The sequence below is a fragment of the Lontra canadensis genome, unplaced genomic scaffold, assembly GCF_010015895.1.
Source record: "Lontra canadensis isolate GAN:19392208 unplaced genomic scaffold, GSC_riverotter_1.0 scaffold120, whole genome shotgun sequence".
Taxonomy (NCBI): Eukaryota; Metazoa; Chordata; class Mammalia; order Carnivora; family Mustelidae; genus Lontra; species Lontra canadensis.
Window position 1 is genome coordinate 2,655,979 of NW_022631114.1, and position 23,659 is coordinate 2,679,637.

The 23,659-nt window shown below is 45.6% G+C and overlaps 1 protein-coding gene across 1 annotated transcript in view; it reads right to left on the reverse strand.

The window, feature by feature from the left end:
• Nucleotides 1-23,659, reverse strand: part of DISC1 (DISC1 scaffold protein) — a 300,758-nt gene that overhangs the window by 53,372 nt on the left and 223,727 nt on the right. The gene's annotated exons all lie outside the window — the stretch shown is intronic.

Here is a 23,659-nt window from a genome sequence, read left to right on the forward strand (position 1 = left end):
CTGTTCAAGGATCGGTAGTGACTTGAGAGTCTGACGGGCAGATCTGGGGTCGAACTGCTCTGTGGGAATCCTGCCTCCACCCTCACTAGCATGTGACTGAGGGCAGGGGACTTCGCTTCTCTGCATCTCAGTTATGTCACCTGTACGTGGGGATGGTGACAGCATCGACCTCACTGGGTTACGATTATAAACTGAGTGAAAGTATGCAGAGCACCAAGACCAGCACCCGGATGTGACAGATACCACCCAGCACTCCTGCCCATCACCACCCTCACCGCCACGACCAGGGCCCTGATCACCGAGTTAGACCCGTTATGAGGTTATTGCCTCTTGGCTCCACATTGATCCCTCATCGCCTGCTCTGCCAAAATCTAGCTGGACCCTTTAAACAGTCTTCCTTTGCCAGCTGGCCCAGTACTCAGTTCTGTCAGTGGAAGAAGCTGGAGGGACATGGCCAAAGGAAGGGGGTTCCTTCCCGGTTCCTGGAAAGGGGCTGGCGTCTCACGGGTTCCCTCGTGCCCCGCTCCTGGAGCACAGATGGTTCCGCCAGCGTTCGGCCTCTGCAGCATGGGGCTCGCCCAGGGTCTCGCTTCTGTCATGTGGGCAGTTTCTCTAGCACAAGCCTCTGCGCCATGCACAGCTGGGCCAGCTCCTGAATGTCAGCTGCTCCCAGACACCAACACTGTCCCCCAACACCCCCTCAAGCAGTTTCTTAGAAGACTGCCTCTGGTGAGACAACTCCCTAGGAAAAGTCTTTTTTGGCACACTGGGAAGTGGATTCCAGAAAGTTCCAGAGAGAGGACGTCCAGCGAGGTACACAGGTTTGCACACTAGCAACTTTTGGCCTCTCCTGCAGCTGAGGTGCCCTATCTTAGTCCTGTGGGTGGTGGCTGCTGCTTATACCTGTGCTCCTGGACTCCTTACTGGTGATTTCCTCACTATTCCAATCCTTTGTCATCATGAAGAGTCCTTTTTATTATATGGTCTCTGTTCAAATTACTGTGTGGACTCTGTCTCCTGATCAGACCTTGCCTGAAGCAGTCTCTACCCTCACCTCCTTGCCCTTAGTAGGAGCCCTCCAGGACCCTTGGCCTTCTCTGTGCTCTTCACACACTCCAAGTCAATTCTTGTCTTAGGATATTTGTGGGGTTTTTTTCTGCCCAGAAATGCCATCACATCTTCTCATGGCTTGTTCCTTGGACACTTCCTCTGAGATACTCTCCCAGATTTCTAATCAGAAGTAGTCCCATCCAGTACCTATGACCTCAGTCACCACTTAGCCCTGTTTTACTTCCTTCAAAGCATGTGTCACTACATGAATTATCTCGTTCCTTCCTCTGCCTCCCTCCCTAATTAAATGCAAGTTCTATGAGAGCAGAGACTGTGCCTGGATTGTTTGCCACTGAAGCTACAGAGAATTGTTGTCAAATGTGAAAGCACTCGATCGACAGTCATATAAAGAATTGAGAAGGAAAAAGAAGAAAGGTAGTAAGAAGGGAGGAGGCAGAGAAGAAGGAGGGAATCCTTCCTATCATCTCCTTTCATTCTAATCTAGAACCCAATCCTAGTGCCCCCGATGGAACAGTTCCTTTAATGAAAGTAATCTCCCAACTGCTGATGCTCAAAACACCGAACTCACCACTCTCAGTTACACTCCACACTTACCACAAAGACCCACAGAGTTTCCTCTAAACTCCTCCTTATTTTTGCTCCCTCTTCTCCAATGGTTCCATTGTTCTCAAACACGGACATCAGTCCTGTCTCCATGAATCATGACTCTCCCACCTGAACAGCCTCCCTGGGGCCTCTCTCATCTCATCTCTTTCCCCCTTTATAATCTGCTCTGAATAATGCTGCCAACCAATCTTTCTAAAACACTGCCTTTTCATCAAACTCTTCCCCACTTCTTTACACACTCTTGTTCCCCATTTCATCAGCCCCAATGCATCTGTCCACCTTCTAAGGCCTTCCTACCTAGGCCACATGCTTTCTAACAAGCAGCGCTGTCCATAACCCTCGACAACCCATGAATGAGCCGAACCATCCCCACCCAGGGCCCTTCACTCTCAGGCGTTCTCTCCCTCCTGATACTCTGGAAGGGGGCCGTTCCCACAAAGTCCCCACTGGCATCCCCAGTCCCACAGATCAGCTTCTTCTCTCAACTCCCATGCTCCAGAAAACAGCTGGATTTCTTTTATACATGTATGTTGTCTCTTCCTCATCTGATCAAGAGAATGTGTATGCTCCATAGTTTTCTGTGGTTTCAGTTCCGGTGCTGAACAAGCAGGGGGAGATGACATGAGAAGTAATGGACAGCCTCCTGGAGAAGGATCAAGATGAGCTCTAGGACCTGGAGGACCTGTCTTGTGGAGATCTAAGGTCCTGTTCCACCAGAATGCTCTAAGACCATCATTTGGCCCAAATCACCATTTTTCTCATTATTCATATACTGAATCTGATATTGACATATCTTGCATGTATCTTGTATGGACATTTTACTTTAGAAAAAAAAGAGAAATGAGAAATTTTCACAAAAATTTTTAAGATTTTATCTATCTATTTGGCAGAGAGAGAAAGAGTGCATGAGCAGGGGGGAGGAAAGAGGGGAGAGGAAGAAGCTGCCAGCTCCCCGCTGAGCAGGGAACCCGATGCAGGACTCAATCCCAGGACCCCAGGATCATGAACTGAAGGCAGACACCTAACTGACTGAGCTACCCAGGGGCCCAAGGTGTTTGTTTACTAAAAGGGCCTCCTCCCGGCTATCTTCATCCCTTGTACTTCCCATTTTTCTTTCTCTTGAAATCATTAAGGAAAAAAAAAGACTTTCTTTACAATTAAGTGAATTGTAACATATACACTCACTGGAACATTAATCACTACTAAAATTATGGTTATAAATATCTTATGGTAACATAGGAAAAGTATTTTTTGGCACACCACCTGGTTGAAAAAAGCAGTATTTCCAAACTCAGTACATACAATTAATTATAAGTGTCGTCAGGCCTGAGAGATCTTAGAGAGGTATACTCAAAGTTTGGGGAGTAAAATACAAATGTTAGCACAGACTGGGTCACAGAGTTCTGCAAAATCAAACTCTGATCTAAATCCAAAGTGGATTCTGGCTCCCAGTTCTTTAGGACATAACGCTGAAGGGCTTACAACGAGAAGGTGACATGATGGGTTCTGGTTCCTATGCCTAGAAAGGTTTACATTGAGAAGTCATAGCGCCAGGTGCAGAACAGTGTTTTCAGGACTGCACCTTTCATCTAAGGGGGGATCAGCAGTATATATGGTTAGGTTATTAAAAAGCAGTGAAAGGATAAACCCTAATCAAATGAAAATATTTTCCTATAGAGGAGAGAGGGAAGGACAGCCATATGTCTCTGAAGTTACCTTGCTTTGCACATTTGACTTTGAACCATAAAGTCTGTGTTACATATTTCTAGAAATAGCAACCATTGAAATAGAAGACCAAATAAAACAGATAATAAATGTGCATTGAGCTAACCATGCATTGAGTGGACAGATGAATTTTACCAAGGGAAATTCAAGTGATTTTAAAACTATAATTTAGCTTGCATCCTTATAAGCAGGAAGAACTGCAAAGAAGTTCTAAGTTGATTTTACTTATTACATTATTAGGAATACTATCAATATAATTATTCTGAAACTATATATATATATATACACACACACACACACACACTATGGATATACTAAATAGACTATTATATATAAACATACTATATACATATACTGTACATATACCATACATCCCATGATATATGTAGTCAAATATACTCTTCTATATATACATATAGATAGATAACTGACAGATTAAATAATTATATAGTAATATTAGAAACCGAAACTTTCAGTGTCTGAGAAAAGAAATATGAATATTAAATTAAAGAAGTTAAGTGAAGCCACGTAATCCTAAATTTGGACTGGAAATAACAGTGTGAATCTGTGATATAATTTCTTTGTCTAAAAATATCCTGTGTGTAGGGACGCCTGGGTGGCTCAGTGGGTTAAGCCACTGCCTTCAGCTCAGGTCATGATCCCAGGGTCCTGGGATCGAGCCCCGCATCGGGCTCCTTGCTCAGCAGGGAACCTGCTTCTCTCGCTGCCTCTGCCTGCCTCTCTGCCTGCTTGTGTGTACTCGCTTGCTCTCTCTCTCTCTCTGGCAAATGAATAAAATCTTAAAAAATAAATAAATAAATAAAATAAAATAAAATAAAATAAAAATATCTTGTGTCTACTGTAGAGGTTCAGAAATAATAACCAACCCAGTAGCAATGAGCACTCCCAGGGCCCAGACTATGGTCTCTAAATATTATTTCCTACTGAAAGTAACAAGGACGCCTTGCAGAAAATGCTGATTCCAGATCTGGGGCAGGAAATGTATATGATGGACCTGAAGCATCTTGTTACATCAAAAAAACAAGGACGTTAAAATATCCGGGAACCAGTTGGAAAGAGCTCACGGCCAAAGATGGATCCATTTGAAAAAGAAAGATTTCTGCAAAGAACTGAAACATAACAAATATGTTCAAAATCCATGACCTTGTAATGACACACACACACACACACACACACACACTTTTTGCTCACCTTTGGCGCGTGCTAGAAAACCAAGTATTACTTTGAAAATTGGTGCATCAAGAGAAAAAAAATCAAATATTTATCTTGTCTTTCTTTCACAAACTGTTCCTCAGGACAATCAACTGGAGGTTGAAACAAAACTTTTTTTTTTTTTTTTTTAAATTTTGAGACATGTATCTACTTTCCCTCATCACCCGTCATGGGTCACTATGAGCAAACTGCGTGGCGGCCATGTCTAGAAGGAACAGGAAAACAGCACTGTTGAGTTCTGAGGCATCCCGTGCAGAACTGCGGTCTTTGGTCTTTGGTCACAGTCTTAGAGCTCCTGGTTTCCCAGCCCCACAAGCTGCCTTTCAAATGATCTAAAAAGTTTTCTTCTTTTATAGAAGAATTCTAGCTAAAGAAAATAATGAGGACAATGATAGAACCAGAATATTATGGTTCTGAAACCCACTGGTGAAATAACAAATCCAATCAGTAATCACCAGTGAAGGGAAAAGCTGACAAGGAACCTGATACAAAGAGGGTAGGACTCCAGACACCTGAACCAGAGAATCAAGCTCACCGCCTCATGAGAACGACCGAAGTTAGTACTGGCTTCCCTACATGATTCAGCACAAAGTTACAACACTATCAGTGAAGGTCAGTTGACAATAAAATCAAACCTCAATAAAATCAAATCGCTAGATTAAACTACCGGGTTATGGGAAATAACATGGAAAAAAACATGACAATGACCACAGACATAATCAGACAAATTCTGCAGGGTAGAAAACTTGGTTTCTTCGACAACAATAAAAATAGGCAATGAAAGTAAAAGGAGAGAGAAACTTCAGATTAAGAGAAACCTAAAACACACTTCTTAATTTGAAGAGACGACCTGTTAAAATAAAATCATGAGAAAATTCAGGGACATTGGAACACTGACTGGGTATCTGGTGATAATAAGAAAGTCTTGTCAATATTTTTAGGTATGATAAGGGTGTCACAGTTACTTTTTTTTTAAATATTTTATTTATTTATTTGATAGACAGAGATAACAAGTAGGCAGAGAGGCAGGCAGAGAGAGAGAGGAGGAAACAGGCTCCCCGCTGAGCAGAGAGCCCGATGTGGGGCTCGATCCCAGGACCCTGGGATCATGACCCAAGCTGAAAGCAGAGGCTTTAACCCACTGAGCCACCCAGGCGCCCCTCACAGTTACTTTTTAAAAGTCTTTTTCTTGTTGAAGATAGGAACTGACATATTTATAGATTAAATAAAATGTCTGAGATTTGCTTCAAAATATTCCTTTTGGGGACCAGTGGTTGTGGTAGGTGGAGAAATGACTCCCCCAAGATGTCCATGTTTTCATCTTCAGAACCTTGGAAGGGGACTCTGCAGATGTGATTAAATTAAGGGCTTCAGGATGGGGACATTATCCTGGGTAATCTGGTTTGGCCCAGTGATGTCTCCACTCTGGTCCTCCCTCATAAGGGGGAGGCAGAAGGATTGGAACCATGGGAGAAGGCGGTATCATGAGAAGCAGTAGATGCATGAAGGGGCCACTAGCAGCTGAAACAGATAATAAAACCGAGTCTCCCCTTGGAGCCTCCAGTACGAAGGAGACTAGCCGACCCCTTGGGTTTAGCCTGGTGAAACCAACAATGGACATCTAAAAGAGAGTAAGTTTGTTTCAAGGTACTAAGCTTGCGCTCATTTGTTTCAGCAGCAATAAGAAACTACCAGAGTGGGAGAGGGGATGGAGGTAGAGCTCAAATCAGTTTGGCCACATGTTGAAAATCGTTGAATGCGTGTGATACGTACAGGGGGCTCATTATCCTTGTTCATTACATAATTTCTCTGGTTTTGTATAAGTTTGAAATTTTTCATAGTAATTAGGGTTTTTTTTAACTCTTACTATTTAAACCAAAAAGTCTATTTTTAAGATACTGCTTTCAAGTCTTACACATGTGGCTCATACCCAAGTCCAAAATCTTGTGCCAACATCAGTCGTGAAGAGTGGAGGCTCTAAGGGGGGTTGGAACAGATAGACCCTGTTACCCAAACAATATTGCCTGTGGGACCTGGGCAAGATGCTTTTTCTCCCTGAGCCTCAGCTGTCTTATATATTTCGGTTAATAACCGAGCTTCTCTCTCATTGGGTTACTAGGAGGCTTAAGTACAATAAATCATTTAAAGGATTTCGTGGATTATCTGACACAGTATCTCTTCATAAAGGTTAGCTCCCTATTATCATGGCATGTCATTTCCAGCTTCCCAACAAACATCGGAAAAATGTCTCAATCTGTCTCCATCATCATTACCGTGGCCCTCTCAAATGTATCGGTGACATAAGTGTTTAGAGCCCATTTGAATCACCCGAATTCCATTTTAAAAGCTCTTGTCTTGATCTGACGGTTCTGCTCTGATAGTCTCACGAGATAATGAGCAACCCCGAGCCAGGGGTACTGAGGGAAGCCCAACAGGGAGGCTATAGAGAAATCTCTATCCTGGGAAAATAACTAGCTGGCCTCACAGGTTCCAGATACTCTCTAATCCGTTCCCGCAGGATGAATGCCTCTGCTCTCGGTCATTCTTCAACATAGAAGTAAGAATCGGAACTCTCGTGATCCTGTCTAAACGGAAGGGAGAGCTTCCTTTTCCTGTCCCAAAGTTCTCTCTTCCTCTTAAGCAGCTGCAAGAAAGGGCAGACAAGCTCTTTTAGGAACAAGTTTGCACTTGCTGCTCTGAGCCCAGCACCTTCTCACTGCGTCTTCTGCTCACTGGTGGCAGCGGGCTCCTCGCGGGGCTGCGAACTGGAGTCTATGGGCTGAGGCCCAGAGGCTAGGAAATAACCGGCATTTTTTAAAAACAATTCCTTCCCTGTACACTGTGATGTCTTAAGCTCATTGAAGTCCCTGGAGTCACACACATAGATGGAGACGCAACTCACAAGCCCATTCAACACTTTTGCACCAAAATAGTTGGGATGTTGGCTCCCAGGAAGCGGTGGAGGGAGGCAGGCTAGAGACACCTGCAACCTGGCCTCCTCGCTTGTCACAGAAGTCACAGCACTTCAGAGGGACAAGCACTGACCCAAGGAGGGTCGTCTAGACACGTCATAAGTACACTGATGAGCAAAGCCTCCAGTATTATTCAAATTGCCTGATACACTTTTGAATTTCTTGAAGAAAAAGACAATGTACATTGGTATGACCCCTTCATTTTATTATAATGCTAGACTGGACTAAAAAGAGCCATCAAACAAAACCTCACACCAGTCAGAATGGCTAGAATTAACAAGTCAGGAAATGACAGATGCTGGCGAGGATGCGGAGAAAGGGGAACCCTCCTACACTGTTGGTGGGAATGCAAGCTGGTGCAACCCCTCTGGAAAACAGCATGGAGGTTCCTCAAAATGTTGAAAATAGAACTACCCTATGACCCAGCAATTGCCCGACTGGGTATTTACCCTAAAGATACAAACGTAGTGATCCGAAGGGGCACGTGCACCCTAATGTTTATAGCAGCAATGTCTACAATAGCCAAAATATGGAAAGAACCTAGATGTCCATCAACAGATGAATGGATAAAGAAGATGTGGTATATATCCACAATGTAATACTATGCAGCCATCAAAAGAAATGAAATCTTGCCATTTGCGACGACGTGGATGGAACTAGAGGGTATCATGCTGAGCAAAATAAGTCAATCGGAGAAAGACAACTATCATATGATCTCCCTGATATGAGGAAGTGGAGATGCAACATGGGGGGTTAAGGGGGTAGGAGAAGAATAAATGAAACAAGATGGGATTGGGAGGGAGACAAACTCTTAATCTCACAAAACAAACTGAGGGTTGCTTAGGGGAGGGGGGTTGGGAGAAGGAGAAGGTGGTGGGGTTATGGACACTGGGGAGGGTATGTGCTATGGTGAGTGCTGTGAAGTGTGTAAACCTGGTGATTCACAGACCTGTAGCCCTGGGGATAAAAAATATATTATATGTTTATAAAAAATTTTAAAAAATTAAAAAGAAAACAAAACAAAACAAAAAAATGTACTGGGTGACCAAACGAAGTGTGGCTGCCACTCTTCTCCTAATGTCGCCCGGTCTGCCTTGGGCTTCTTGTTACGGGACTTCAGACAGAAACAGCCACCAAACTGTGGACACGAGTTTTCCTTAAAATCCACACAGACTTGGCAGCAATGGCTCCTACCAAGTTTTCATTCGGCTCATTTTTCACACTTTCTGAGGGCCTCGACATAGGGGATGATATTTATGTCCCCAATGTAAGAAAAAAAGACCAACAAAATGGTCTAATTGGAAAATGACCAAGAACGTTGATTTTATAGATTGTTGACCTCATTTTACGTGGCTTTCATGGCTGGAGGGTCCATTTTGTTGTTGCTCGATGAAGCTGCAAAGGCAATGCAGAGGCCAGACCTGCAGGGGGGAGGCTGGCCTGTGTGACTCTGAGACCACGGGAAGGCTGGCCGAGTACACACAAACACGCAGCTTCCCATCCCGCCCTACAGACCCTGAGTCCCGCTGTCACTCCACTAGACTCTGCATGGCTGTGAGCCCTGAAGGTGCCACCAGGGTCTACATCTGCAGGAAATACCATTTTGCAGACATAAACATCCACATCTGTAAGGGGGACAGGCCACTACTAACTCGGAACCACCGAAACAGTCATAGCTTCAGAGAAAGAAAAATGTTTAGGTTGGGATGGGAGTGAGGAGGGTCCTCCATGTGGTAACTTGCCTGCCAGGGCTTAAGCAGCTGGCTTGTCTAGCGTTTGACCCGTGGAGCCCTGAAAATACAGAATACTGTCTAGAGGGTCTCATTGTGATTGTTATTAATACAACTATATTGCCAAACAGATGCTTGGCTTCCAATCTGAGTCTCACAGCCTCCGTTGGTGAGGAAATGCTAACTCCACAGTTTGGGGCAGGGAGGAGAGCAGCTGTAGGACGGGAAAGAGGCGTGTGACTATATGTGGTTAATACAGATCTGAATTCAGGGTTTCAAGAGGCAAGAGAAGCCGACAGTTGTCAATGTCGAAGCGGGTTGTTGACGATGATTATAGATCATGTCCCCAGAGCTGCCCATTCTCCTATGTGGAAACCAGATTGGCAGTGTCCATGATCTACGTGATGTGGCAGATTTGAAGGACACTGGAAAAGGCTACCATGACTGAAATCACTCCCAGGCCACCCATCCCTGGCCCCAGGAACTCCTGCTTTTAGACCTTTGAATAAAGTGACGCCTGGGTGGCTCAGTCGTTAAACATCTACCTTCGGCTCTGATCGTGATCCCGGGGTCCCGGGATCGAGTCCCCGCATCAGGCTCCCTGCTGAGTGGAAGCCTGCTTCTCCCTCTCCCACTCCCCCGCTTGTGTTCCCTCTCTCGCTGTCTCTCTGTCAAATAAATAAATAAAATCTTTTTTAAAAATTAGTTATTTATTCTTCCCTACAAGAGTAGGATGGTGACTTGGGTGTCCTCACAGTCTGTAGTTACAATTGACTAGGATCCATCCCATGAGGGGCGTGGGGCCGGGTTGTTGAGGGGGCTGGAGAAGTGTGCGAGCAAGAGACAGAGCCCAGTATCACAGCCTCACATTGGAAGTAGGGCCCATGTGCCCTCTAAGTGGCATATGGCCACTGGCCCCTGAGCAGCTTGTCTGCTTTTCCCTAAGCCTTACAGCCAGACTTTTCTTCTCTGACTCTTGGGCTCAGGTGGTGAGCATTGCCTGTGACAGCAACTGGCTGGTACGTCAGTCACCATTTTCTTTATCTGCCTCCCAAATCCTCACGTCCTCAGGTCCTGTGGCTGTTATCAGGAGTCACAGGGAGGGACGGAGACCAAAGTCAAATGAGTGGCCAATTTGCTCTCTCACTCTCACGAGACATTCCTGAGGTGTGAATCTCTCTATGGATACTGTCCCACTGACTCTTAGAGAAGACTCCTTCCTCCTAGATAGACTAAAGCAGCCTGGGACAAAGCCACGCTCCCACCGCGCAGCTCCTCTGGAAAGGTCTAAATGCTGACAACCTGGAAAACAAAGTGGGACCAAACTCATTCTGAAGCGTACAGCTACACTTGACTAAACCCTTCTAGTGCAGAGCATTCACAGACACTTCCAGAATCAGGTAATGCATACTTCCCACCAGGCCTTGCCCCTCCAGCAAGCAGGAGGGCAAGGCAAACCTACAGAAACACATTTCCCTTTCGTGCTCCAATAACCCACATGAAGCACCACTCTAGAACAATTTCCATACTGTAACTACAAGAGCGGACAAAGGCCATCATTGAAACAGAAGTAAACTACACTGAATAGCGATACGTCGAGAACATTCTAGAGACAGAGCATCAACCAAAAGAGACAGGCTTAGGTTCACTGACAGAATAGAGAGGTGTAGCGCTGTGACCCATCTACACCAGGGCAACACATCTAACTAAGCAGGGCGTTTTGCTTATTTTTCCACTTCCAGAATAATAGAGGAAATCACTCTGTCAAATTGCTTTTGTCATCGTCACAAGTCATCATCTCGGTGATTCTTTTTGCCTCCTTAGGCCACGGAATAATTTCATAATTTCTTCAGGGTTTTTTGTTTTTGTTTTGTTTTTTTTTTTTAAGAAGCACAACGAAAAGACCCCGTTTTTGTGATGAATGGGAGCTACAGAATTATCTTCTGAGGCTTAGCACACAATTCCGTCACAATAAAATTCTCCTGGCTCAAGAAATGTCATCTTTACATCAGCAGCAACAGAGGTGGGGGGGGGGGACAAAAAAACAACAACAAAAAAAACCTCTGCTTTCCGCCTGAGGCAGTTGTGATAAGGGATTTAGAGCCGGTCCTGGTGTGAGCTCCCGGAGATAATGAGAGGCAGCGAGCCCGAAAGTGTCTGCCGCTTGCTGCTTTCCAGCTGACGCGTGCACACAGCTGTTGCATGACTGCGGCTGGCTGGGGTGGGGGGGTGGCCGGCTGGGGAGGAACAGGGAGCAAAATAGGTCACAGAAAATGCTGTGTGTCGTATTTTGTCTCACCTACTTTTGCCAGGTCTGCTGCAGACCCAGCATCCCGCTCTCCGCGAGATAAGGACACTGAGCAGAGTCTTAGAAACGCCTGCGCGCTGGAAGGGAGTGTCGGAAAAATTCCACGAGGAGTTTCGCTTGTATTAATCATACGGCTGAAGCTAACAGGTTCATACCGTGTTAGCAAATTAAACTATCGTACGATCTTGACAACGCTTCCCTGAATCCTTAAAAGTCTTCTCGTTTTAATTAATGACAAATTGGATATCTACCTACTGGGGTTTCCACTGATACAGCAATTAATTTTTCTTTAAGCTTTCTCAACTCCCTGCCAAAAGGCATCAAAAACACTCAAGCTATAATGGTTTCTCTTGAGTTTGCAAAAATCCCCTTAGTGTGGACATTCCCTATTGATTCATTATAATCGCCTTTTTAGAAATGTGACAGGCAGTCTGGCAGCGCACACACCCTGAAGCCTGCAGGCCTATCTGGGGGGCCAGTGGGCACACAGGGTCATGGAGCCTGGTACACATCACCTCTGTCCAGTGTCCGCTTGTGATCACAAGTCATGCCTCTCAGCCACCTAAGCCTACCAGAGGCAAGAAACAGGAATCACTGGGCACCCGGCCAAGCCTCGAGCCTCCTTGAAAACTGGTTGATTTCTTAATTGATCTCAGTGGACAGAGTGATCCTATCACACGCTGAAAGCAGAAGAACTTGGGCTTGAGCTGCGCAAACCACCGGAGAATCTGCTGGCAGGTCCTTCTGTTTGAAATTATAATCAATCTCCTATCTATTCTCCATTCTATTCATCAAAATCACGGTCGTCCCTTTGTTCGTTTGTTTTTTTCAGGCTACTTCTGAAACAGCGCTAAGTCCAATGAAGCCTGGACGCATCAGAGACAAAGATGGGGCTGGCAGGTGTCCGTGACCTCCTCACAGGTATGCCTGTGTTCTCCGAGCTCTGAGTGGGCCATCAAAAATCTGTCTTCTCGTGTATCACGTCGCTCTGCTCCCCGGAGTCTTCCTGCTGCACTGAGAAGTGAAAAGATCCCACACCCCTCCAGAACCCCTCACTGGACAGGCCCAGAGGGCTTCTGTTCATCCTTTCTCTTCTTCCCTTCTGCCATCCCCTTCTCTAGTGCAACATTGTTGCTTGCTCAACAGAAAATGTCAGAGGGAGAGAAGCAAGTATATTGGAGTTGCTTTTCTCAAAAAACGCTATCCCTGAGGTGACTGTGGCATGAGGTCCATAGAGGGTCAAGGCGAGGTGCCTTGTAGCTCCATGAATCAAAAAAGGGATGGTAAATTCTTCCCAGCCTGAGCTCTGGAGCCCGGGAGCTCAAACCTTTCTAGGTCTCAAACACTCCACAACCAGCCAGACTGATTCTAAAGACAGAAGTTTGCTCCAGGATCCTAGCCACTTGGTCGCAGAAACCATGGGAGATTCTAAACCTTTGTCACGGCCATTAACAAGAACACAGTCACCTCATTGCTTTCCCTCTTCACCCCCTCCAGGAGGTGCTAACAGCTGGGTAAGGGGTAAGCGGCAGAAAACAGCTGTGTTTGGGTGATCGGCAAGGGTTTGTAGACCCTTAGTGGAGGCTATTAACTACAAGCCAACACCTCCCTTCTCCCCATAATTTTACCAGGAAGATAACAGACTGTCTTCTGGCTTCATAAAATAAGGCTGTTTTTGTTTATTTGTGTAGAGATAGAGCATGAGCAGAGGGGGAAGGGGGAGAATGCCGAGGGAGAGGGAGAATCTTGAGCAGGCTCCATACCCAGTGCAGAGCCCGACACAGGGCTCGATCACGTGACCCTGAGATCATGACCTGAGCTGAAATCAAGAGTCCGATGCTTATCTGACTGAGCCCCGCAAGCACCCTAAAATAAGGCTTTTTTAATGTAGATTTTCTTGGTTTTATACTTTCTACGGTGCCATAGCTGCTACTAAGCTAATAATAGCTAGCATTTATTAAGCCCTTACTGTATATAAGCAACATTCTTTATCTTTCTCTACTACTGGTCCATTTTAATAACAGCAAATTGGATCTTGAAGAGATTTCTTGACCTAGTGGCAGCCCACAGCTCAAAAGTAACTGCACTCAAACCCAGATAATAGGGTTGCAGAGCCCACACGACCTTATGACCCAGCAATCACATGGAGGGATATTCACCCAAAGAATACAAAACACCGGTTCAAAGGGGTACAAGCACCTCTATGGTTATAGCAGCATTATTTACAGTAGCCAAGATGCGGGAGCAGCCCAGATGCCCACCAATTAATGAATGGATAAAGAAGACACGGTGTGTATAAACAATGGAATATTATTCAGCCATCAACAAGAATGCGGTCTTGGCATGGATGGAGCTAAAGCATATGAGACAAAGGGAAATAAGTCACAGGAAGACAAATACCATAGGATTTCATTCAGATGTGGAATTTAAGAAATAAAACAAACAAGCGAAGGGGAAAAAATAAGAGAGATAGAGACAAGTCGAGAAACAGACTCAACTACAGAGAACAAAACAAATGCGTGGTTCCCAGAGGGAAGGGGGGGGGTGATGGGTGAAACAGGTGATGGGGATTAGGGCGCGCACTTGGCCATGACAAGCACTAGGTGCTGTGTGGAAGTGTTAGGTCACTATATTGCATGCCTGAAGCTAGTGTTATAACATGGTTAACTATGTTGCAGTTAAAATAAAAATTTTGAGAAATTTTTAAAAATTGAAATGTCTCAGGTTATTTATATAATCGTCAAGAGAGAGAATGTTTGAGGATTGTTTTCACGGTCTCCGGGGCAGGGAGACCCTCTGTATTAATTCTGGCTTCCGGGCGCTGCTGGTCAATACACGTAGAAGGAAAGAGTGGGTTCTGGTCCCACTCCGTGGACCGGGTGGAGTGGCCAGATGGGACTCAGGTGGTGGCAGCTTTTCTTCTAGCCCCAAAGAAAAGACACCAGATCTGAGGACTTGGGTTTCTAGAGGCAAGAGCTCTGCTCTCTCTTTCTGAAGAACTGTGTTCCAGTCTTCAGCAATTGATCTGAGGGCTCGGGAAACTAACTTCATCATAACAACATTTCCGGGGGAAAAGTTATTTCTGAGCAAAAATTCATTACTAGAGTTCTCAGAAACTGGAAAGTATGGTAGTGACTTGTAAGGCAAATGTAGACCCACCAGGTTTATTATAAATTTCACCATTTACATATACTTATAAAAATGTGACTTCATTTTAAAGACACAACAGTCTTCCTCAGTTTAGTTTCTAAAATAGTAAACTAGGTTGCCGTAGACTCTAATCCCATATAAATTTTTTTAAAGATTTTATTTATTTATTTGACAGACAGAGATCACAAGTAGGCAGAGAGGCAGGCAGAGAGAGGTGGGGGGGAAACAGGCTCCCCGTTGAGCAGAGAGCCTGACTCGGGGCTCGATCCCAGGACTCTGGGATCATGACCTGAGCTGAAGGCAGAGGCTTTAACCCACTGAGCCGCCCAGGTGCCCCTAATCACATATAATAAATTTAACCAGTGTTTCCCTATCCTTGTTTTTCCATCCTTCTTTGCCTGCTCTTTCCAAATTCATGCCATCTTGTTATATTTCGTGTATTATTTTTCTCTGTATGTGTGTATCTTCATGTATTTAAGAATTATTATTTTAAATATATTTAAGGTTTTTCTGGTATAAGATGAAGTAAGGCTAAAAATTAAGTGTAAATAATCGGTGATTACTTATTAGATCGATCAGGGATCATTGCTTCTCCTGGAAAGTGAGACAATAGGCCAAATTGCTCCAAAATTTAAAAGTAGGTGAATCCAATAATGAATTATTTTTATAATGGTTTTCATGTACAGTTGACCCTTGAATAATGCACAGCTGAAATCCAAGTAGGAGTTCTGACTTCCCCAAAACATAACTACCGATAGCCCACTGTTGCCTGAAAGCCTTTGTGATAATAAAAGCAGTCAACATGGGGCGTCTGGGTGGCTCAGTCGTTAGGCGTCTGCCTTCAGCTCACGTCATGATCCCAGGGTCCTGGGAGCGAGCCCCACATCCGTGGGAGGCCTGCTTCTCCCTCTCCCACTCCCCCTGTTTGTGTTTCTGCTCTTGCTCTCTCTCTCTCTCTGTCAAATAAATAAATACAATCTTTAAAAAAAAAAGCAGTCAATAAACACATATTTTGTATGTTAGTGTGTATTTTATACCATATTCTTACAATATAGTCTGAATCCCGGAGGGGTTGGTAACAGCCATGTGAAGAATGTTTTTGCATTTGTCATGAATGTGTTCATGAGGACTTTCCAGTATATTCTCAGAAAAACTACCTTTAAGGGGTGCCTGGGTGGCTCAGTCGGTTAAACATTGGACTCTGGATTCCAGCTCAGGTCTTGATCTCAGGGATGTGAGTTTAAGCCCCACATTGGAGGGGGGAAACAGCACTAAGAAAATCTTAAGGAGGGACGCCTGCATGGCTCAGCCGGTGAAGCAGCTGCCTTCAGCTCAGGTCGTGATCGCAGGGTCCTGGGACTGAGTCCCACATCGTGCTCCCTGCTCAGCAGAGAGCCTGCTTCTCCCTCTCCCTCTGTGGGCCATTCTGTCTACTTATGCTCTTTCTCTATCTCTCTGACAAATAAATAAATAAAGTATTTTTAAAAAGAAAATCATAAGGAAGATAAAATAGATTTACAGTACTCTACTGGATTTATTTTTTAAAAATCCACGTAGGGACGCCTGGGTGGCTCAGTTGGTTGAGCGGCTGCCTTCGGCTCGGGTCATGATCCCAGCGTCCTGGGATCGAGTCCCACATCGGGCTCCCTGCTCAGCAGGGGGCCTGCTTCTCCCTCTGCCTCTGCCTGCCACTCTGTCTGTGCTCACTCTCTCTGACAAATAAATAAATAAAATCTTTTTAAAAAATCTGCATATAAATGAACTTGCACAGTTCAAACCTGTGTTGTTCAAGAGTCAGCTGTGTAGGTGTGTAGGACCCATTTATGTGTTCTTGGAAGGGAAATGTGAGCTTGCTACAAATGTATCAACTGATGGGCAAAGTCCTGAGTGTTTCCTGAGAGGCCATGGAGGTGAGAAGGCAGGACACACACAGTTAAAAGGAAAACTCCTGTCCCCAGGCAGTGTGATCCAAGAGCAGGCAGGAGAAAGCCAGAAGACAAGAGAGGAGCCAGAAAAGGGAGAAACTGCTGTGGGCCACATCTACACCAAGAAAATCAGAAAGGACAGACACGGGTCAACCCAGCAGAGAGCCTGTTCATCAGGCAGGGATGAAAAGTCTCCTGCTAACGAGAGACCAAGCTGATACTCACAGCCCCCAACGAGGAATGGAGGTGGATGCAGGAGGGTCACACCTAATCAGGGGAGGGGGAGGGAAGAAGCTGAGAATCTCCGTCATTCTGAGACAGCAGAGGCAAGGCAGAAAGGGGTCAAGGCCGTGTGTAGAAGCAAGGAGAAAGGCACCGAGCTCGCCGTGAGGAAGTGAGGTCCATGGAGACCTCCTCTGACGTGCGCCCGTTAGGAAAGAGAGCAGGAAGGTGTATGTCAGCCACAGAATGAGAAAGTATGAAAAAAACAAATGGCGGTGTCCACGTGGGGCCTGCTTTCCTTTCCTTTGGACCGAGATGGGGGAGGGGGTTCAGCTGCCATTTCTTACACTCATTTCCCTTTACAGCTTTTGAAATAAGTTCAATATGGTTGAGAATGGATTGTCCCAGGTGCACAGGAACTTCAAAATTACCTTGCATAATTTGGCATAAAGGGCATTCTATGTGGGATCTCAAAGAATTCCATTCATTGTTCAGGGCGCCCCACCGCCATGCCTCCCGTGAGAGCTAGCGTCGCTCCGTGGGGTTTGGAACACACCCCTAGGATAAGCAGACTCTTGGGCTTTTAGCTCTTCTACCGCTAAGGGCCAGGCACCTGAATCAGGATCAGGAATTCTCGCCTGAAGTCCCCACTCACTGCCACCACATTTTAGATTCCCGCTTTTCTGCATATTCTAACCCTTCCTTCTCAGTCTCCATGCCCTGCTTTCACTGTCTCTGGGAAGCCTCAGTGCTGACCCCTTTTCTTGTAGAATTAACTCCCTTTTTCCTTTGTGGATGGAGGGGGTGGACGTCTGCCCAGTGTGACCTCTGGGAGTGGGGGGATGGGTGAGCCTGGTGGTGGGTATTAAGGAGGGCATGTGTTGCATGGAGCACTGGGTGTGGTGCATAAACAATGAATCTTGGAACACTGAAAAAAAAAATAAAATAAAATAAATTAAAATAAAAATAAAAAGAAAAAAAGTAGAGGAATATTATTTGGGGCCCTGTCTCTGATACTTCATATAATGCAAGCACGAGCAGGCACTACAGTATTTGTTTCAGAATTTGTATACACATTGCACTACGTACATATAAAACAGCTCAAGGACAAGACTGCGTTCAAGGACAAGTTAAGTAGGTAAAATGAAAACATAAAATCGAATTCTAAAACGTGCTTCCCACACCCGAGTGGACGCTCGTGTGTGCAGTGGGTAGAAACAAGGGCCCCGTCTTCAAGTGGGATTCCCATCCTCGTTGGATTGTGGGCAGTCGGTCAGTCATCAGCTCTTACCCTTGGCTATGACAGACAGGCTCTGGCAGCCGTGGGTGGGGGAACAGACCTTGGTCTCTGAGGCACGCCTGAGAGCGTCTTCCGCACGCTGCCTTCCACAGAAGGTCGATACCATTTTGCCAGATGGGTACTCCCAAGTCCAGCTCGCTGTCTGACTCTCAGCTTCTCCTGACTTCTGACGTGAAACCAGAGCCATCCACACAAGCAAGCTGAGAGGTAGTCAGGGGTCCAGGTAGGAAACCAATAGGACTTCTCCCACCCTGCTCACCTCTGCCAGTCACCTCTGGCTTTTTGTTAGCAGATTGAGTCCTCCCAGCCACCACTTCCCATCAAGCCATCCATATGGAATATTCAAGATAAGTAGAAACTAATCACTAATTTTTTTTTAAAAGAAGTAGATCATCTTGTGCAAAATACCAGTCTCTAAATTTCAAAGTACATTTCAGATGAAACCGGTGTGTGTCGGACAGTCCTTTCTAAAACTAAGAAAGCCTTCCAAGACGTATCTAAAGATTTCTAAATTCAAAACAAATTTCAATGGTTTTTCTGTTTTCTGATTACAAAAAGTATGATACATACTCCGAGGGGACGGGGGGAGCATTTAAGAAAAAACACGGAAGAGCACGAGGAAACAAAAGTAACCTATGATCCCCGGAACCACACTGACAGAGCTTTCATAGTCAACTGCAGGGAAAAAAAAAAAAAAAAAAAGTAGCAAGAGAACCCGAGGAGGCTAGAAGAAAGAGACAGTTTCCCATTAGTCATGCATACGAGAGATTCCACGAGATTAAATGGAACCACTGCGCCGTAGCCATAGGGCAGAGGGCTTGGTGTACACCAGCCAGGACACAGGTTTGCCATTGGACAACAGTGACTTTCTCCAGCACAAAGCTTAGAGAGAGAACATATGGTCAGTAAAAGATGCAACCCATCTATACAACTTTTGAATATTTCTTTTGAGTCTTCGGGTAAGACAGCTAACAGAGAAGATGTAATAATGGAGACAAAGGAAATTAAAGCAAGATTTGGCCATAAGGGAAAAGCATCCAGCCCAAAATAGCACCCTTAACTCTCAACCTCTGGAGACAATAACCCTGAGGGAGCAAGAAAAAGTGAGGAAAGCTCTTTGAGAGTAGATCTGTTGTTGTTGTTCTATTCTGGTATATACCATTAAGATCTGATGGCAAGACAAAAGGATTTCTGGGGCATTGTACCTCCTTAGGCTGCCTTAACTTTTTGCATCTGATAGTTGAAAATAAAGTATCAAGATACAATTGTTATTCAGCCACTCATTCCTGCAGTAACTGTAATTTTCCTGGATGTTTACCACATGCCACACAGCGTACCAGCCCCTTGGAATACAAACCATGTACTGCATGGAAGCCATTCTCCAGGACCTCACAGTCAAATAGAATCAGACAGAAATCATTGCAACAAATTGTCCTAAGTCACTCCCACTGTGTGTGCCAAGAAGGAAGCGGGAGAAGGCCATAAGCTTTATAGAGAAGGGGTATTGTGCTGAGCCTCGAGGAGAAAGGTGCACCCTGGGGCTGGGGAGGGAGGGCTCCCAAGTCGGAGGCGGTGGCCGTGGGAACGGAGAGGAAAGCCGCAAGGGACTGGGCCTGGCCCTGTGATACTGGGGGCAGCCACTCTCCTGCCCGTCCAGCGAAGAGAAGGAAGGAGGAACATCCTGGAAAAAACTGAGCAAGGAAAAATGCTCAAGTAGTGTCTTGTCTGCAGGAGGAGAAACAGGGACATACATTATCCGACTTATAACTCAGACTATTATTATTATTTTTTTTTTACTCAGTTCATTTTCTTCTGGAGAACAAGGTGTATTTGCATGTTAATGTCTGCCTTTCACTGACATAGAGAAATGGTCAGCCATATTCTCCCTAGTACTACGTCATCCCCTAATAGGAAGGTTAGATATTAAAGGAGAGAATGTGACTCCCCTCTGATTCATAGACTTCCAGTCAATGCATTGTTGCTAAAAGAGAATTTTCAAAATAAATAGAAAAACTAAGAAATGTATTTATTTTTCTATTGCAAATTTGTGTGTTTATATATGTGTGTGTGTACATGTACGTGTATATTTATATATATGTCTATATATTATTCTCATGTGTGTTAAATGAAATGGAGTTTATGAGTGTAATTTACAGATACATGATTTTACTATTTATCTGTTGACAATTACACTCGACTGACTAGGTATCCCAAGCGTGTAAAACAACATAGTGATTTAAGCGCCTTCACTGTTTTCCAGCTTTAACATCGTTTGATAGCAAATAAAGCCATGATCAAAAAACAAGTTTTGAAAAAAAACTTTGTGAATTTTTATAAACATTCAAACTCAGAAGAGAATTTCTTTTCTCCTTTTTTTTTTAATTGAACTCAGACCATTAAAAGGCAAATCTTTGTTTAAATATAGACTAAAAGCCCCTGTTGCCTGCTTCGTTTTGTCCCATGCTGGTATCACCGTGAACTGCTAATGGGATCAGATGCTTGCTTCCTAATTCCTAATTCGCTTGGCTTTCTTGATGGAGAGTGGGACGTTGAGACCACCAGCCTGTCTCAGTGTTGCTGAGATAGTAACAAAAATATTGCTGTCCCTTAGATTTGTCTCTCAAACCACGACTGGCGCGATCCAAATCTCGCTAAAGCACAGATCATAAATTGTGTCCTCTGTACACTCAAAGGGGGAAACGAACATTCTTTTCAGTTCTCAGACACTTCCTTTTGAAATCCCCGGAAGACCAAGAGAGGCCATAGGCAAGTAAGCAACAAAGACTTCCACCGGCCTCTCGCCTTCCTCTGGTCTATATCCCGCATTATTCACTGAGCCCCAGCATGATGCAAACTCTTCGGTGCAAAAAACAGGGTTTGTGTTTTAAGATGTTGGTTCTCATGTTAGAACTGGGACTGTGATGGCATCATATGACCCTTGCTCCCTGGGCTGGTGGGGAGGACGGTTCCATCGTGGGTGGCGGGGTGGGGGGGCGCTGACCATTCCCACCCTTCCCATGGCATCCAATCTGGCCTCCTGCTCTGAGGCAGCGGTAGAGCTCCCTGCACACACCTTAAGGCTCGCCTAGCCTCTGTCTGCAACTCTGCCTACAGCCTACTGCCTTCCCTCCAATCCCAGTGTTTCTAACCACACCAGTTCAAGCACATCTGCACCAGATCTCTTACAGCTTCAAACAGCAAAGGAAAGGGTCCTCAGGAGGTCGGCTGTAGGATGGGTCAGCCGCCACTCTGGTCATTTGAGGCTGTTGGCGGACCCTGAGTGATGAGTGCATGCGATTCAAGCAGCCACGTGACCAGAAGGGCAGGGAGGGAGGCAGAAGATGATGCAAGAAGGGACTGGAGTGGGGGGCTATGGATTAGCTGTGTTCACTCAACCATGAACTCATCATTTGTTGGCTGCCCTTACACTGCTCTGTACCATCAAATCACAGAGGATACATGCTCAACAAGACAGACATGACCAGTATCGCTCGTTCCACATTTTGAAAGTGAAAAGAATTCAGGGCAAGCACATTTCTCAGTCTTGGGGAGTCATGGGAGGCTCCGAAGAGGGCGCAGCAAAAGCGTGAAGGGTGAAAAGACAGAGACAGATGTGGGGCCATTGGGGGCGGAGCTGGCAGCAGCCACTGGGGCACATGCAAGGGGAACGGTGAGAGGGAGTGTGCCACCGGAAGGACACAGGCCAGGCTCCGGCGAGAGCATCTGACCCTCCTGAAGTGACTCCAAATCCCTAAATATTGGGTTGAGCTGCAGGAAACCGCCATCTTTCCAGGTCAACATGACCTACTGTCAGTATTTTTCCATGGCTCACCTGGATACTTCCCTGGATAACAACCCTTGACCATTCCCCTGTCTCCACTAGTCTCTCCACAGGAGAAAACACACAGTGGCCTTGGGAAACACACAAGAATCCGTACAAGTGAGTAGGAGGGTGGCAGGGTGATGACAGGTGACACTGACAGACACACAGAGGCCACGTGGAAGAGTGCAAGGAGCCAAGGTAAGATGTTTGGGCTTTATCCTTAGGACGACGGCGATGACCAAATTTGTACTTGAACATGCTCACTCAAGACCACCTGGAGAGTGGAGTGGGAAGGGCAACACAAGACAGAAAAACATAAAAATCTGCTCTTACGGTGGTTCAGCGAGAGAGAAGACAGACCCACAGGAGCAGGGGCAGGTGGGAGGGCTCGAGGGCACCCAAGAAGCCAGCCTGGCAGGACTCGGTGACCAAGAGCAGGAGGCAAGGGCTGGGGGAGGGGCGCCTATGTGCCACCCAGGCAGCCAGGTGCAAGGGCCCGTCTAAGCAGGTGATGGACCGTTGTCTGGGCTGGATACCCAGCAGGAGGGGCTGGCGTGGAGGGAAATGAATGAGTCCTGGGCAGGACTGTTCACTCCGTTTGATGAAGAGGAGATCGAAGACCAGAAGCAGCAGGAAGCGAAGGGAACAAATGTTTGCTGACTGCCCACTAGGTAGCGGATTTATCTCTGCTGCTTATTAAAATCCACACCGACTCCAGGGGGCGGGTACCTGTCCTTCAACTTTACTGCTAAGGAGGCAGACAGAGAATGTTTACTGGAAGTCAGGTAGCGGGATAAGCTGTAGAGCCTCGTTCTCAAGGGGTGTCTTTCCACCGATGCCCAAGTTCCTTCACCTCCGACCTGCCGACCTGCCGACCAGCATCCCAGTGGAACATGTGGTGTGCGCGGTGCTCGTGGCTAAAAATGTTAGCTGGATAAGGTCAACAGGGAGATGCGGAAACCTGCCTGAGCACCCATGGGAGAAGGGGAGGACGGACTCAGAGCAGAGCACCTGACCCAGATGAGTGTCCTACTTTTGAAGGAGAGGGAACATTCTTTGGAGGATGCTCCTTCCTGCATGCCCTCCTTACCCCACACTATCTACGGTCCACCTTTCTCATGGTTCCTCTCCATGTCTACGGTGCCGGAGGCAGGGAAATAGGCAGTGAATGGTTGGAAGAACTTGCTTTGCAAGCTTTAGAACAAATCCCACAGTACCTTCCCTACCCCGCAGAGCAGAACTCAGCAGAGCATCCCATCTCCGCATCTCTTAAAGGACAAGCATTTTAGCCAATGGCATCATCTGAGCCCATAAAGGTTGAAGGCATAGCCTAGTTAAATTGTTATTTAACAATTCCAGAAGAGTAGCAAAAACAGTCCATAAAGCTAAATGACTCCCAGGGAAGAAAGTACGCATTACATTCTCATACTTGTTTCCTTAATTAGGAACAGATCCTGGTGGCTGGGATTTATTTTCATGAGCACACATCCACAAAAATGAGAAACATCTTGACATGCTACAACATCCGTAATGTTTCTCCAATCTGAATTCCTAATTGGGTTTAAAAAAAAAAAGGCAACCGCGAATTTTCACG